General features: G+C 34.9%; 2 long non-coding RNA genes across 4 annotated transcripts; both read left to right on the forward strand.

Annotated features, from left to right (window-relative positions):
• Positions 1-6355: 6355 nt before the first annotated feature.
• On the forward strand, positions 6356-6562 carry LOC112422567 (uncharacterized). The gene is made up of 2 exons (XR_003012991.2): positions 6356-6422; positions 6523-6562. It is a non-coding gene; the product is annotated as an uncharacterized lncRNA (long non-coding RNA).
• A 6587-nt stretch (positions 6563-13149) lies between these two features.
• Positions 13150-15458, forward strand: LOC11443689 (uncharacterized). Of its 3 annotated transcripts, none has more exons than XR_005642136.1 (3): positions 13154-13313; positions 13416-13843; positions 13938-15458. It is a non-coding gene; the product is annotated as an uncharacterized lncRNA (long non-coding RNA). The 3 variants fall into 3 exon arrangements; XR_005642137.1 differs by having other exon boundaries at positions 13416-13826; XR_003013049.1 differs by lacking the exon at positions 13938-15458 and having other exon boundaries at positions 13150-13313; positions 13416-13890.

Raw genomic sequence — 15458 nt, forward strand, 5'->3', positions numbered from 1 at the left:
ATAAATAATCAGAGTATTTCAACATAAACGGAATGTCACACTTCTTTTCACAAAATCATAAACGGAGATAAATAACTATTTATCCTTCAAAATCCAACAATATAATATCTAATACTTCGCAGCGGAATTTATTCAACTTTAAACAATCTTTGGCACGAAGGCCTCATCATAAAATTCTCATAAAATTAAATCCGACAACATAGTCATGAAACTTCATAAAGTAATACGTAAGGAACAGAAAACAATAACATAATCTCATCTCGTTACGTATCAGAGCATCCACTCACACTTCCAAGCAGAATCCACTCACGACCGCGACTAATCTTAGTTACTTGCAAGTTACCCACGTATAGAGGCAACATTTCCAAGCAGAAGGGGTGAGATTTCACAAACAATAATATTAAGCATATAATTCATCAATTATATTTAACAACATAAACATCATCAATGCATCATAATAATAATTCTTCATTAAGCACTTCATTAAAAGCATATCAACTTAACAACTCATGGATAACAACTTATCAACTTAACAACTTGACTCGACAATGCAACTTCGACTTGACTATGCAACTTCATCTTCTTAATCATGCATGTGGTACCAACCAGGGCATCAAGCCCTCAACATAAGAGCATAAATACCCTCACAGGGCATCAAGCCCTCAACATAAAGAGCAAAATCTCACAGGGCATCAAGCCCTCAACGTATAGATCAAAAGCTAACAGGGCATCAAGCCCTCAACTTAAATGAGTATGCATGGACTCAACATCTTACAACTTAGACAACATCGACATCTTATATGACTCCAACATTTTGGAACAACATCTTACATCTTAGACCAACACATGCAACTTGATTAATATTTTAACAGCAACATAGGCAGCACGTAAACATCTCAAGATATAACAATATCAAATGATAATCAACAACAACTTAAACATCATATATAATCCACATAATGATATACAATTATATCACATAACTAACAACATCAAATCATCTTGTATCAGACTCTCTGAACAATAGCAGTATTATAACCAACCTTCATTCCTACCCTAAGGATCAACTCATAACATCTCGTGCGACAAGAATCGCAAGAACCCTAAACAAGGTAGTCTGCCCCTGTGCAGCTCGCGAGGCGAGCCACTCTACTCGCTACGGCGAGTTCAGAAAAAAGCTGCTAGCATTAGCGAGCTAGGAACTGTGTGCTCTCTGGAACTTGACATTTTTCACCCAAAAATCCCATTTTTAACTTATCTCTGTTCAATTTCAATCTAAAAACTTGCCTAATCATTCTTATACATGTTAGGACATCCAAAACCATCTAAAACTCGACTAAAGGAGTTATTTCTCAAAATTAGGTTTTCCTCACTGGTCAACTCGCTATGGCGAGTGATTTGCTCGCTATGGCGAGCTACAAAGTTTAACTCGCGAGGCGAGGCGGAATTGCTCGCTAGGCGAGCGATGAACTTCATCCCTCGCGAGGCGAGGCGAGCGATGAATGTTAGCTCGGGCAGAATGCAAATTTTCACGAAAATGCACCTAATCATATGGTTCTAACCTTAAAACTGATTATAAACATCACCTTATGGATTATCCAAGGTCTGTACACACTTTCTACATCAATTCAGCAGTTTTTCATCATCTAATCATCAATTCATCACTTTTAACCCTAATTCCAAATTCTCAAAACTAAACCTACAACATGTTAAATCTAATTATCAGAATCATAGGCTTAAGAAGATTGAATGTTAGTCCCACCCTTTCCTTAGTAAATCGATCGGGCAGCCTCTCTTGGTTCTTCTCTTCTCTTGTTCTCCCTTTTCTCCAAAAATTGATTGTTCGTGAAAACAATTCTAAACCTAGTTTTCTCCTATTTATCTCTTCCCATCTATTTTATCTTATTTCCTCTTTTTCCACAAAACTCTCTAAATTCTCAAAACAACCCATCATCTCAATATTTATTTTATTTTCAAATGTTATTCTATTAAATAATAAAATAAGACCACTTAATAAAATAACACACATCACATAAATCATATAAATCACATAAATCATGTAAATCGCATAAATATACTCTAAACTCAATAAAATACTCAAATAATTAAAGAGGGTGTTACATCTTTTATGCTTGCATCATTTTATTTATATTTGTTAGCTTGATGTTCTAAACATTACATTCAACATTCGTAATTTGTGTATGGTGTTGGAACATCTTAAGAACATCTGTAAGGTAACGTGCCGGAATTTTAAGATATCTTTATCTTGCATATTTATGTTGATGATATAATATTTGGTTCTACTAATGAATCTCTTTGCAAATGCGTATGATTGGTGAATTGAAGTTCTTTCTTGGTATACAATCAACTAATCGAAATATGGAGTGTATGTTCATCAATCTAAATACAGAAAGGAGCTTCTGAAGAAGTTCAAGCTTGATGATTGTAAAGAGATGAACACTTCAATACATCCAACCTGCACCTTAAGCAAATAAGATACATGAGCTAAGGTAGATCAGAAGTTGTTTAGAGGTATAATAGGTTCACTGTTATTCCTAACTACATCTACACCTAATATTTTATTTATTGTATGCTTGTGTTCAACGTTTCAATCATATTCTAGAGAATCTAATGTAACAGTTGTTAAGAGAATCTTTAGATATTTGAAAGGAACAACTAATCTTGTACTTCTTTATAACAAATCCTTAGATTATAAGTTGGTTGGATTCTATGATGATGATTATACTGGTGATAGCATTAAAAGAAAATCAACTAGTGGAAACTGTCAGTTTCTTGGTGAAAATCTGATATCCTGGGCTAGCAAAAGACAATCAACTATTGCATTGTCAATAGCAGAAGCATAATACATCTCAGCTGCAAGTTGTTGCACACAACTACTCTGGATGAAACATCACTTAGAAGATTATCATATTAATCAAAACAATATTCCCATTTATTATGATCGTATTGTTGCTATTTGTTTGTCAAAGAATCTAATTCTACATTTTATAGCATAGCATATTGAGATTAAACTCCATTTTTTAAGAGATTATGTTGAAAAAGATGCTTTGGATATACAATTCATTGATATTGAACATCAATGGGCTGATATATTCACAAAACCTTTAACTATTAAAAGATTTGATTTTATTAGGAAAAATTTGAACATGCATCATGTCTCTGATTAGTGCTTGATTCTTAATAGGAATTTAGAATCTAAAGAAGTTCAGAAGCAAAGGTCTATCAGATTCTCTTCATTCAGACTCTGAAGAAATCCAGCCTTTGAAGGTCATCAGAGTTTGAACTCCAGATTCTGGACACTTTGCCTTTGATTAGAGCTGTCAAAACGGGCCCGCCCGTATGGGCCGGCCCGAAAGCCCGAATAAAACGTAGGGCTTGGGCCTAATAATTGCAGCCCGAATTTTTCCAGGGCTTTTTAGCCCGGCCCGAAAAAGCCCGGAGCCCGTTCGGGCCACGGGCAGCCCGCAAAAAATTAAGAGTGGGTCATTTTTTGTGTGGTGTTTGCTGGACCTGGACTGGACAACCCAATATCAGGATCCGGCCCAAATTTATTTTTAATCCTAAAAAACCCTAATACACTCACGTCACAGACTCACACTCCACTATTTTCTCTCTAATCTCTATCGTCGTATCATCTTCTTCAGTTCACAAGCTCACTCATGCACGCGAAGCCCTTCCCAACCCAAGCATCATCTTCTTCGATTTCTTCGATCACACAGTCACCCACACAGACACTTGTTCGTCTTCTTCCTTTCTTCGTCTTCTTTGTTTCCTCCTTTCTTTATTCCTCAGTTTTCTTGGTTTCTAATTCAGGCTCAGCAGCTCTGTTTCTAATTCAGGCTCAACAACTATGTTTCTTCTTCTTCTTCTTCTTCATCGTTTTCCAGGTTCGTTTCTTCTTCTTCTTCGTTTATCTGTTGAAATTAGGGTTTGAATAGGTGAAATTTGAAGTTTGTTTCACTTTACTTTTATGTGATGTATGCTTGGTCTGAATAAGAAAAAGTTGATTTTAAAAGTGTAAAATTTAATTTGAATAGTGTTTATTCTTTGAATAGTCTCCTTTCTCTCTGATTTTGATTTGTCACAGTTGATTTCCTCTAACTATTTATTATCCATCCAACTCTCAAACCCGTAGAATCTTCTTAAAGGAGGAAGCATCTTTCTTTTTCTTCTTCTTCTTGGTTTTATGAATATGTGTTTAAAATTTCAATGTAGTAACGAACAAATATTTTAGTGTATGTTGTTGATGTACGGTAGGATCAATGATGATATGGTGGTACTTTGGGTGATAAAATTGAATAAAATAGGAAGAAGGAACAAAAGAGACAGTTACTTACACACAGTTTTGTTTTGCAGACAAAATAAGCATCAAAACTTTTGCTTGTTGTTTTTTTTTTAATCAAGGGATATAGCTTTATTTTAACCATTGTTAACTAGCCATTTGCAAATACTTACTTTGACTGTAATTACAGGGTGGTGGGTTTTTTTTGGATCAGAGATGTTACTTTTATGTGATGTATGTTTGCTTTGAATGAGAAAAAGTTGATTTTAAAAGTGTAAAATTTAATTTGACATGTTTGGTTAGTAAAATTTAATTTGACATCATGACTATTTGTGTTGTCGTATTGGTACCGTACTGCTAGAACTTCTAAATGAATTGACTTATAATTTGGCATATAATTTTGTAGGAATTACAATCTGTTTGTGCTTCAAATATGAGGGATAGTGATACTGATGGTAGTGGAAGTCATCAAAATATGTGTGTTGATGGGGAAATTGAGAGCCAAGCTAGGGAAATTCCACCAGTACCACCAATTGATCAAAATGCACAAGAAGTGTCTTCTGATCCAAAGGATAAGAAGCGTAAGGGCAAGGCTAAGGCTAAGGCTAAGGACAAGGCTACGGGCAAGGTCAAGAGCAAGGGTAAAGCCCTAACATATGACGTGTGGCAATATCTTGTGAAAGTTGGTATTGTAGATGGAGTAGAGAAATGTAGATGCAAGGCGTCTCAAAAATTATTGACTTGTGAATCAGGAAGCGGAACTAGTCATTTAAAGCGTCATGTACTTAGTTGTAGCAAGACTATCAAGAATCATGATGTGGGTGAAATGATGATTGATGCTGAAGGAAAATTGAGAAAGAAAAAGTTTGACCCGATGGCTAATCGAGAAATTTTAGCTAGAATCATGATTACACATGGTGCACCATTTAATATGGTTGAGTGGAGGGTGTTTAGATAATACCAGAAGTTTTTGAATGATGATTGTGTTTTTGTTAGTAGAAATACTATAGCCAAAGAGATTTTGAATGTTTATCGTGATGAGAAACAAAAGCTGAAATCACAGTTAGCTCAAATTCGTGGGAGAGTTTGCTTGACTTCTGATTGTTGGACTGCATGCAGCAATGAAGGTTATATTTCTTTAACTGCTCATTATGTTGATGTGAATTGGAAGTTGCAAAATAAGATTTTGGCATTTGCTCACATGGAACCCCCACATAGTGGGCGAGATTTAGCTTTGAAGGTTTTGGAAATGTTAGATGATTGGGGCATTGAAAAGAAATTTTTTTCCATCACTTTAGATAATGCTTCTGCAAACAACAGTATGGCTAACTTTTTGAAAGAACACCTAGGGTTATCAAATAGTTTGTTGCTTGATGGAGAATTTTTCCATATAAGATGCTCAGCTCACATCTTGAACCTCATTGTTCAAGATGGACTCAAGGTGGTTAGTGATGCATTGCATAAGATTAGACAAAGTGTGGCTTATGTGAGGGTAACTGAAAGTAGAACACTACTTTTTTCCGAATGTGTTAGAACTGTTGGTGATATTGATACAACCATTGGATTGAGATTAGATTGTGATACTCGATGGAATTCAACTTTTATTGCCTTTTATAGCTTAAGTTTACGGGATTCAAATTTTAAGTGTTGTCCTACAAGTGAGGAGTGGAGAAGGGCTGAAACAATGTGTGAGATTTTGAAGCCATTTTTCACCATTACAAACTTGATATCCGGCTCTTCATATCCTACATCAAATCTGTATTTTGGTGAAATATGGAAGATTGAGTGCCTCATAAGATCTTATTTGACAAGTGAAGATCTTTTAATTCAAAAAATGGCTGAAAGTATGAAGGTGAAATTTGATAAGTATTGTAGTGACTATAATGTTGTTTTGGCAGTTGCGGCTGTTCTTGATCCAACCAAAAAGTTTAACTTTTTGAAATTTGCTTATGAAAAACTTGACCCACTCACTAGTGAGGAGAAGTTGAAAAAAGTTAAGATGACTTTGGGGAAGCTTTTTTCCAAGTACATCAAGAATGGAATTCCTTTTGATCTAAGCTCTTCACAAGTCCAGCCTAGCTATGGTGGAGGAACTCGAATTACGTCATCTTCATATGATGTAAGTTCATACATTCTTTCTTTATTTTATTCTTTTATTAATTCTTTTGTTTTTGTTTGTATGAATATTTTGTAACTTGGTTAGGTTGGATGATTTGTAGGAATTTGAAGAATATGAAAGCCAATCAAGTAACAACACCGGAAAATCAGAACTTGATACTTATTTAGATGAGTTGCGGATGCCTCTATCTCCGGAATTTGATGTCTTAGCTTTTTGGAAGGAAAGAAGTCGCAGAAGTCCAAATCTTGCAAGGATGGCTTGCGATATATTGAGTATTCCAATAACAACAGTGGCATTAGAATCTACGTTTAGTATTGGCGCCCAAGTTGTGAATAGGTATAGAAGTTCAATGAAAGATGATTCTGTTCAGGCTCTCTTGTGCGCACATAGCTGGTTACATGGTTTTGAAGGTATGGTTTTTATAGTTCTATCATTTTTACAATTGTTTTATAGTTTATATTATTGTCAAGAGAACTGACTGAAATGAGTTTGATGTGAAACTCATGAATGAAAAGTAACTGAACCTATTGCAGAAACTGATATTTGTGAATCAAAACTTATATGACAATTTAGTTTATGAATCAAAACATTTCAAAGAACAAGGAATGTTTGAATTCATATAGTCATACACAAGGACCGAGAATTCATTTGATCCACATGCATAGTGCTAGAATGAGCCATTTGAGCCTAGATGAAAGGAAGCATCTGCTCATTTTGTTGTTGCTATAAATCTTGAATGCTAGATTAGATAGTCGGTACGCAATATTATTGGACTTTCATGATTGAATTTTGTTCAATGGTCATTCTCACAGTAATTGATTTATTTTTAGTTATCAATACTGAAGTGGTTTTTTAATCTCTATATTTAACAATCAAATTTTGTAATTTGTAGAATTATATGATGACAACAATGATGTTCAAGAAGATGAAACTCATGGAAGCGGACAAGCATCAAACAATACTATGGATGTTGTGAACCTTGAAGAAGATTAAGTGACGTTGTTGGGAGTGACTTTTTGGATTAAAACTTTTGTTATGTTATTTTGAATCTAGAATCTTCATTCTGGATAATTGGTGATTGTGTTAATGTTATTATGGATAATTGTTATTCTCTTGGATCAATCTTAATTTATCTTTTGTTCACTGTTTGTGTATATTTAAATTATTTTGTTCAATCCTTAAAAAATAGGAAGGAAAAAAAACATATACGGGCCCGGGCTGGCCCGTTAGCCCGATATATTTATGTTATTCTACATGTGCAGTACTTAAAAGAATGGAAAAGGGAAGAAAAAAATACAGCCCAGGGCTGGCCCGTTAGCCCGGAAGCCCGTATAGGGCCGGGCTCGGGCTCTCTTTTTCAGGCCCATATTTAAACTGGGCTTTTTAGCCCGGCCCTCAAAAGCCCGTGGCCCATTCGGGTCGGCCCGCCCGTTTTGACAGTTCTACCTTTGATAGCTCTGTTAGTGGAAAATGTGGAAGTTACTTTTTATACACCTAGCCCACTAATGTAACAGTTACTCTGATGGTTTTTCTGACGCGGGATATTAGATGCTGGGCAATGATGAAAATGCTTTGAATGTTGTGTCTCGTGCCCCCAATTGGTCATAGGGTATGCGCCCCGAGCATTTGAAAATGCAAGGGGAACAGACGTAATTTTATGCATTTTTGTGTGTTTAGCCCGCGTTTTAAGCTCAAACCAGATAGAAATCTCCACTCTAAATACGTCATTCAGAACTATGGCAGTTCAAAAGGAAGAAAACTTTGGAGCTTCAGGAGAGTTTTATCTTCTCCTTGATTTTCTAGGGTATGTTTTTAATGTCGTTTAGTTACCATGTGTAACTAATTCTTTTTAGCTGAGAGTTCTAAGATGAACCTCTATTTATTTTTGTTGGATATTTATTTATTATAATATCGTTTTATTTTATTTATCTTTTGTTTGCTATTATGTTTTATTACGAAATTCCTTAGTTCATTTCTGTAATCGGTGCAACCCTAGATTAGATACTTAGGTTGTGACAGAGCCTAATATTGTTATTACTATCTGGATGTTGATATCTTGATATTTATATCCTTATACTAACTACTATCTGTTTAGGAAGTCATTAATTTGTAATTAGCGAAAGATACTGAAAGAGAGTTGACCCTAGTGGTAAGTACTTAGGAGGTGACATTACTAAGACTAAGTAGTAATTCTGCTGAACCTAGGATGTAACCGGTTAATAATTAAGGAAACAAGTACTTGCTTGAAGGAAATAAGTCATATAGAACCATTCTCTTAAAACCCTTGGTAAGGTAGACGAGATAGGGCTTCCCGTTTTTAGAACTACTAAGAGGGAGAGAGGGTGTGCTATGAGTTACCTAAGATTTATAGATGGGCTGAAATAATGGAACCTTGTCCTTCATTGCCTTCGGAAAAACAAGAATGCCAATTTAATTTTATGTTTCAATTACCTTTGAAATAACAAGACCCCGCACGTAAGGATCACCGTGCCATCAGCCGGTCCAATTAGCCATCGGAGCGATAGACCTATAATCAACTGGGATAATAAGACCCCGCACGTAAGGATCACCAAGCGATCAGAAGGTTCAACTTGACGACCGACTAGGTTAGAAACGTCCCAACGACCTCATCACTTGTACAGTCTACCAAATATAAATAAATGCGACATTACTTTTAAGTTTACTTTTCCCCAACTTAATATCCAACAATATAACCAGAGGGGATTCGAAGAATCCTTACCGCTGCTTGCTTTTCTGCAACTAAAAATACGTAAACTTTCTCTGTTGCAAACATATAAAAATTGCAAGCTTTCTAAACCCTTAATTTTTATACCATACTCTACTTATCACTTTATTACTTGGTGAACAATTTGGTACACTTGCCTAATCCTCACAGCAATTCACCACGATGAGTATAGCTGCGGGAGCATCTGCAGCCTTCTCGATTCAAGTTTTTGGGGAATCTTTGGAACGGAGGAAGCGATCTCGCTCTTCGTATCAAATTTCATTGGAATCTTCTCCTATTTCTTTTCTATGTCTTTGAGTCTATTATTTTGTTGTTGGGGAAGTTCACCAGATTCGTCAAGATTTTGTTCGTCTCCAGCGGAGGATAAACTGGAAGAAGCGATGGAGGTAGAGGAACACCATCCTGCACAGAGGATGTGGAGGGAGAAGTGTCGAGGATTGTGTTGTTGTCGCTTATGTAACACCCCACTTTAATTTATGTTTAATATTATTATGTTAAGTGTAGTGAGTAAGTGAATGGATTGATATTATTGTTGTTGTCGTGTAATTTATGTTGTGAGTCGTGATGAGAAATTAAAAACAAACAAAAAAAGAGAGTTTGACACGTGTGCAAAAATTAATATTGAAATAAGTGGGGGAGGGAAAGAGTAGAAGAATAGTAATCAACACTAGAAGAGTTTATGACGAGTGTTGTCCCGAATATATATAGAACATTAGGAAATAGATTGGTCAGTTTTCTTTTTGGCTGAACGTGAAAGGAGAAAAGAGAGAAGCAGAGAAGAAAACGGAACCCTAGTTGCAAGCAACCCAAACTGAAGGTTTCAACCAACGAATTTTAGGTAAGGGGAAGAATCTCTTCATCTCTTGGGTTTACTATTCTGTTGTGGGGCTTTAAAGGGGGTTAATGTATGAGTGTGGTTATGATGGTGATGAGGACGTTGTTGGGTTTATTAATTATTAAGTTATGATTATTGTTATGAGGAAGAGTTCCACTAAAAATTATGATAAATGAGTGTAAAATTGTTGTTGAAAGAGTAATATCAAGGGTACCTAGTTTAGATGTTAGGGTTAAGAACATGAACCTGAACGAGTGTAAAATAGGATAGGTTAAGAGGAAATTAATGCCCAAACCGTAGGGCAAATCTATAGTGAAAATTAGGGACAGTTGGAGTGTAATTGGATTGAGATAAGTGTGTTAAAAATTATTAATTGGAAGAAAATGCATTTTGGAAATTCGGCCCCCCATTTTGTCAGCCCAACTTAACAAATAAAAACTGTTTTTTTTAACCATTTTCCGTTTTGAACTGGGTTTCAGTGTAAACATGAAAGTTGTAGGTATGCGTGTTAGTTTTCCATTGGCTTTGGTCGCACCTCCTTCATACATCCACAACGTACGCTATGATCAAAATACTACACAGGGGTCAGCACCGTCATGCAATCTGCCTAGGTTCAGGAAAACCATTCTTTCCACCCTTATCTGTAGCGAATTGGATTTATGTATCTTCATGAAAAATGTAGTTATGCATGTTTGCTTTATTTTTGTTTTAGTTTGGCTCATTTTAGACTTCTACACCTGATTTATGATCAAATTATTGTACCTGAGTCATGCTGCCTTTTTCATGGAACTTCAACATAATCTTTTCAATGAGCCTTAAAATAATCCTAGACAATAATAGTGAGTTTATAGAACATTGTTAACGTGAAGGGTAAGGTTCCTAAACTATAAAACTAAATGAGAGTATGGGCTTAAACTTGATTAGAAGTAATCCTCCCAAAAATAATAGTGAGCCTAAAAGGTGAAGTAGTTAAACAGTAGGATGAGAAATCTAGGGAGATATAGATGTGTAAATCATGGTGATTAATAATGTTGAGGATGAAGATGGGATATATATATATATATATATATATATAGACACACTCCTAAGATGTTAATAACGAAGATGTATAGATGCGGAATATGATGATGAGGAGTGTAATGATGCTAGATGTTTTTATGTGAAAGAGAGTCGATAACATATAAAATATAATGATGATGTGAGTGAAGATGATTTGTGTGCTTGCATTAGAGTCCTGCATATTAGGACGAGATTTGTATTAATTTGTGAATTATCTGAATATGTGTATAAGTGTGTCACCTTTCAAATTTATTTCTATGCATTCATTTAGAGTCTAAGATTGATGGATAAGTCCAGTAACATACCTCTGGCAAAACTGTGATGAAGAAAGTCCAGTAACATAACTCTGGCAAAATGGTCAGTAGGAGTGGTACCATGATCATGTAGGTCCTTAGGAGAGTCTGATGTTTATACTTGAGGTTCTAAGTGTGAAAATGATGAGATGGTGCAATATGTGAATTGAAGAGAATATATATAGTTATTGTTGAGAGTGAAGTGATGATGGTGATTTTATTCCTTCGATATTATTTAATGTGTCTGTTTTTCCCTATTATTATGTTATAGCAGTATTTATCACCCCTTATTTTATTGTTTAATGTATGGTGGTTGTACTTTGAGTACATACACTCAAGTTAAGGAGGAGTAGCCGTGGGACGTTTAGAAGGTGGACAAGAAAGATGTGTCCCATTAGTCCTTTATTTATTAGCTGAGAATAAAACGTAGTCTCTACGAGAATATTGTATTAATAAATTTGTAATCCTTATTTAATTACTCTGGTAACACTAGGGTTGGGGACGATGATTGAACCTATATTTCATTCTGAGTTTTATTATGGGAATATTGTTATTTACTTATTTTTGAAACATTGAAAAACCAACATGGGTTTAATTATTGTGACCTTTGAATATTTTATTTCTCTACGTTACATTACTTAATGACATTGTTTAAGATCTATAATGAATAAAGTTGAGATGTGTAACATCCTTGCTATTTTATATATTATTTTTATTTAAAATTATCGACGGGAAATAGGGTGTTACAACTTCCTTTAGGATTCACCGGTTCGAGAATTGGAACCCTTCAGGACGTGATTCTTGCTCGGTGAAGGAGCTAATAATGGTGGCTGTCCTACGAGTTCCATCCACTACTTCAGATAATGGTGCAATAATTGTCAACCGTTGTAGTAGAGGAACGTGTAACGGATAATGGTTATGGCGGAAACAATTACGGTGGAGGATTGTAAGACCGTGGAGGTTAGCAAAAGATTACCTCCTTCTTGTGCCAAATGATATGTCCAGTGAGGATGGATGAGTGGCAATGATGGCGGAAAGTGCTCCGGTGTGACGATGACAGTTTCTGGTATGGGGCTGACGAGTCTTTGCGGTGGAACGAAAAGTGCATGCAGACACGTTAGCACTCCATCGCTCAAGTTAGTAATGGAATTGAGAAAGAGTGTAGAAAGTGTTGTGAAAAGTGAATCATACCTTGATGGTGAAGCAAGGTCACCCTTATATAGGCACGCGTTGAGAATAACTGCCTCCGGGTTTCGCGGCATGTCATTAGGGTTGGTTATAGGATACTTGTATAGTGATCCTCACGCGGGGGCGCACTCGTGGGTGGTGTGGTGCACTTAAAGCTGGGGTGTTTCTTCAGGCGCGAAATCTTATGACGGTGTAAGTTAGGCCACGTGTCAATGTGTGTTTGGTCTTCTAACCGCTCTAGAACATAAAACATTTAATTATAGTAGATGTTTAATATGAGTTTATATTCATATTTTTTTTAAAGATATGTAATTTATATACATTTCATTTATCATGTTTTTTTATTATTTATACATAAGTCGAATTAGTTTTTGGTAACAACATTATTTCAAATTAATGTGGATAGTTATACCTTTTCTAATTGCAGATAGTCATCTTCATAAATTTATAAATTTGAAAGTTTAATCATAAATGCATGAAATATAATATATTGAGTGAGTTGAAGGGTCACACGCAACATATTTGATCGGACACATTTTGAATTAATTACTCTTTTTTAAATTGCTTTTTGCTATTTCTAACTGCCAATAACTATTGAACTGAAATTAAAAAAGCATTCAAGTTTTAACTATAAAAGGATCAAAATAAATCTCTTTACTACATTCAAAGGATGAAAAATATGGCTCAGTTTCTTCTGTTTATTTATTCTTTGATTATCTTTCTTTCTCTATTTCTTGGAGAAGCGTGGTTCAAGAGGACTGAAACCGGGGGTATGCATTTTTTTACTCCGTTTTTTAATTTTTCTAATTTTTTTGTACATCCTATTTTATCATATTTTAGTAACATTTTTTTTTCTTTATCTGACAATGTAGAAATAATCTGGGTTGTTCGTTGCGTTACTGACACTGATTGTCCAAAGATGGGTGAACCTCAATATTTTAAGTGTCTTAATGGTGTTTGTTTGGAACATATTCGTGAACTTCCATAATTGCACGATTGAAACTAGGGGACATCACAATATTTCAACTTTTAATTTTTATTTAAAAATATAAATTATGTTTATCTAGCTGTTAAATTTAATTTTATGTGTATACGCTGCACTCTTTTTTACTTCACCAAATTTTATCGCATTGGATTTTCTTGTTAAGGTTTTCAACGAAACAGTTTTCTATAGTGTTTGTTTCCTTTGATTTTGGTGTAGTCCCCCAATTTATTTATTTTTTAAATAAAATGTTTCTTTTATGTCTTACAGATAATTGTAAAGAGTTAAGATCCCTACCTAGGTAGGATTTCCTCATATGTACGTTCATGATATCTAAAAAAAAAATTAAATGCATTTTATCATAATAATTTCTGTATTTTTATCTATTATTCACCAAACTTTTATCTAATAGTTTCTGTTAGGGTTTAGCCGAAGCGCCGTTTCACCAAGCTGTAAAAGAAACAACATGAATCATTGATTCTTGATTCATTGATTCATCATTCATCTCCCTAATTAAGCTATTAAGGTGTTGCAATCTTCTTCTTGGTTTTGGTGACAAAAGGTACTTTTTTTTTGTCAAGTAGGCTAGTAGATAGAATTCACCTTTTTCAAGGTGAATAAGTGGGGTGTCCAGGGGTTCGAACCCCAATCCCTACATATAACAACGCAAGTCCCTCCCAACTGAGCTATGCTCGTTTCGACTAAAAAAAAGTGAACAAAGCATTTTCTATTACTACGTGAGTGGGTGTGTTACATATTATTGCGCACCAAATCCTTGCCCCTCACCGTTCACGTTTTTGTCATGCCTAACACACCGATTTTCGCTAGGATATTTATTTGTTTATTTATTTATTATGTGTTAAATCGCTTGTTTGTGTGTTTGATTTAGGGATTAGTAGATTTATAGGTGAGAAGGGTATTTTAGGGTATTTTCGCTAAGATTTTTTATTTGGGGTGCTTGACGAGATGTTGTGATCCAGCTCCTACGTATTCCCATGTGCAATGGGAAACTCAAAGCTACGTATTTCTTTGTCAAAAGGATTTGTGGGAATTTAAGTGTGTTGAATTGGAGTTCTAGCTTAGGATTTTGGGAGATTGAGTTAAGGGGGATATGGATTGGATTCTCATAATAAGTTAAAATCATTTTTATACATTTTTATTTTAGTTGATTTTTGTGCTCAAAATTAAGTGATACTTGTGGGTATAGTGAAAGTTGTGAAATTAAGTTATTTATATGCTTAAACTCATGTTTGATAATTTGGAATAAGTTGTTTTGAGAATTTAGCTTATTTATGTGAAAACTACGAAGTTGTTGATGATTATTGCTCAAGCATGTTTTAAATCAGTTGCTGAATGATTGGGTATGTTTGAATGTTGATGAATTATGATATGTTGATGTTGGTAGTGATGTTTGGCTTGAATTGTTAGATTTTGTGGTTTATGTGAAAAATGGGTATGATCATGAAATTGATGATTTGGAATATATGTTTTGATTGATGAAGTTGTTGTTATGAATATGAGTATGTTGATGGTTGAGAAATGGTTTTTGGTGGGATTGAATTAGAGAAAAACGAGATTTTAAGCTAAAAGTCGTATTAAGTGATTTTGTGATATAAGTTATGTTTTGAGGATTGAACTTAAGATGTTTTAAGTTGAAAATGATGTTTAAAAGTAGAACTTGAGTGGTTTAAGTGATTGGGACGAATTAGTGAAAACTGGAACGAAAACGGTTTGAAAATCAGAATTGTTGTAATGGGTGGCACGACCGTGCGCCCTTGTGGTACGACCGTGCCAACCCCTCCGTGCAAGGGAAATTCGATTTTTCGTCTTTTAAAGAGTTTTCAAACATACCAATGGATCTCAAACACCTAAACTTAGTTACCTGATGTATAGTTGAGAATTAATGATGGATTAAACTTGTTTTTGAATTGAA

The sequence above is a fragment of the Medicago truncatula genome, chromosome 6 (assembly GCF_003473485.1).
Source record: "Medicago truncatula cultivar Jemalong A17 chromosome 6, MtrunA17r5.0-ANR, whole genome shotgun sequence".
Lineage (NCBI taxonomy): Eukaryota > Viridiplantae > Streptophyta > Magnoliopsida > Fabales > Fabaceae > Medicago > Medicago truncatula.